The sequence below is a fragment of the Hibiscus syriacus genome, unplaced genomic scaffold (assembly GCF_006381635.1).
Source record: "Hibiscus syriacus cultivar Baekdansim isolate YM2019G1 unplaced genomic scaffold, ASM638163v2 tig00112649_pilon, whole genome shotgun sequence".
NCBI classification, from domain to species: domain Eukaryota; kingdom Viridiplantae; phylum Streptophyta; class Magnoliopsida; order Malvales; family Malvaceae; genus Hibiscus; species Hibiscus syriacus.
Window position 1 is genome coordinate 435,359 of NW_024063376.1, and position 2,633 is coordinate 437,991.

The following is a 2,633-nucleotide window of genomic DNA, read 5'->3' on the forward strand; positions in this document are numbered from 1 at the left end:
ATAAGGCTTAAACTAAAGATAATAGCTCTAATAATGAATAACATGAAAATACCCCTTAATTACACAGGTTTCGAACAAACAACAAATCAGCAAAGGATTAAAACATAAATATAAATAAACTAACAACCCAAAATATGAAAATGCCAATTTTTGATTGATGACTGAATCAAAATATTACAGAATACACAAGGACCTACACGATCATTAACCAATTTCTTAAAAATGTGGGTGATTCTAACCCTCAAATTGCCGACATTTTGACCCTATACTAAATGATATTGTTTCAACAAGCCATATTGAATGTTTTTGGGGTAAAAATTTTAACTTAATTTATTATTGTTTTTTATTAGCCAGAACAAACTATACCCCTCTCCAGCCGTTTCCTCTCATTTACTCTCCCTCAAGCTCCCCTTTGCAACCTAAACTCTCAAGTAAAAAAAACAAACCCCCATCGGGACCTTCTATACCACTTGCACAAATCATATATCGAAGGTTTAGAGCGGTTACCTTGAGCAATTGGTTATGGTTCTGACTCCAAGCGACGAGGAAGGTAAGAGTTTTATTTTCCATTTCTTTCGTTGTTTTGCTTTCTGGTTGATGATGAGTATTTTGGGTTCAAATCTTTTCTTTGATTGTTGATGGACAAATTCGGATGGGTATTCTTTGGTTTGAATCTCTCTCTTTTTCCTGTGTTTTGGTTGGTAATGACCGATGGCTACTTGCTCTCATTTTTTTTTGTTCTTGGTACTATTTTCCTCCCTTTTCTTTTCGTACCGATGGCTCTCGTTTTCACTCCTTTTCAATCTGTTTTTTTTCTTCGTATGAGTGGTTTTTTTCCTTTTTGAAGATGAGAATCCTCCCCTTTTCAGTTTTCAGTAGTTAATTCCCAATAAAAAATCAACTCTTTCAGTTTCCTCCAAAAATGGCATCCACGTTTTTCTCTTTTTAATTTTCCTGTAACTGTTCATGTCTTGCAGGACTTCACGTGGACTGGACTGGAATTAACAATACTGTTTTGGGCTGATTTGGGCTACCATTGGTCCAAATTTATATCGTGTACTGGATACGAAGCTTCCGGACAAAAACAAGCATCTATAGGACTCTTATGCATTGGCTTTCTCAAACGTTCATGCCAAGAAAAGGAAATTACAAGGGAACAAGCAGTTAAGGATCTGGAGGTAAGCTATGAGACTTTAAATCTGGCCTTTTTGGTCTACATCTTGTCTTGATGATTGTTTTTTATGCATTCTTTTGTTTGATCAATTATAAGCCTAGTCATACAGTGAATGCCTCTTTAAGGATTTAAACCTCTCCAACCACATTATACTCAAAGTGTTCTTAAGTTGACAAATGAGCTGTAAGAATACATTGTTGTAGTGCATTTCAAGTGATTTTGATCGAATATTGAGCACCAATTAAGGAATATTAAGTAATCATTTTAGGAAAGTTTTTTTTAGCATTAACACATTATTTAACTGAGTTCAAGAAGGAATGCATTAATTACATGGCAACGACGAACATTGCTCTAAATATTTATTAATAGACACCTTACACGATGATGAATATTGGAGATTTTGTAATTTGGTGTTGATTTCATGATTTTTCAAAACGAAGAAAAAGAAACTAGAATAATGTCATTGAGTGTTGATGTGCAAGAATTGGATAGACGAAAAGAAGAACTTGAACAAATGTTGTTGGCAGGAGGGGGATGAGAGAATGAAGCATGGGACATGTTGATCCTGTTGTGTATTATGTTTTCCTGTAGAGAGGTAGGCAAGGGAGCTCACACCAAAACAATTGTTCAACTTGAAGATGCTTCCTTGTCTGATGCTTTCTTCAAGTAGGAGACTAGGAATAACATTTCGTGTAAGATTCTGTTGGATTGAATATCAAATAATTTGCGCACATTTCTGATTTAGAACCTTCATTTTCTCTTCTTGTCTTTTATTTCTATATATATACCAGATTTCTATATAAAGCAGATCCCTCTAATTATACCATAAAATCAATAAGGTTTGAATTATAGATTAAATAAGCTTTTATTTGCTGTTAACAATTATTATTGGAGGTAACAAAATATTGATGTGGTGTGTTAAACCAGCTGAACTGGTATCTCATTTGGTCATGCGAGACAACCACATTGATTATCCGTTTGATTACCCAACGAATCATCGTCATGGACGATTCAATATCATATTAAAATTAAAAATTCCTAAATTGAGCATGATATATTTTTATATAAATTATGTTGAAGTAAAATTTTAATATATTTTTTAAATAAATTATGTAAAATTTAATATTAATTAAAATTAAAATAATACATGATATATTTAAATAATAAAATAATATATTATCGATGAATTTTTATATAAATAATTTTTATTTAAATATATTATCGATGAATTTTTATATAAATAATTTTTATTTAAATAATTAGAATTTCACTTGTTAAAAAATATAGATCAAGGTCAATTTGGTAAAATATACATTCAAGTAATCTTTTATTCCTTCAACCAAACACTGTAATATTACATTATTGCCAAACAAACCAAACACAGTAATATAACATTCACAGTAATGTGTTAGGTAATGTTATATTTTGGTAATCATATTACCACTGGTAATCTTATATT

The 2,633-nt window shown here is 31.3% G+C and overlaps 1 long non-coding RNA gene across 1 annotated transcript; it reads left to right on the forward strand.

The window, feature by feature from the left end:
- Window positions 1-362: 362 nt before the first annotated feature.
- LOC120182414 lies at window positions 363-1,929 on the forward strand. Its single transcript, XR_005521832.1, has 3 exons — window positions 363-550; window positions 978-1,178; window positions 1,702-1,929. It is a non-coding gene; the product is annotated as an uncharacterized LOC120182414 (long non-coding RNA).
- Window positions 1,930-2,633: the final 704 nt, after the last annotated feature.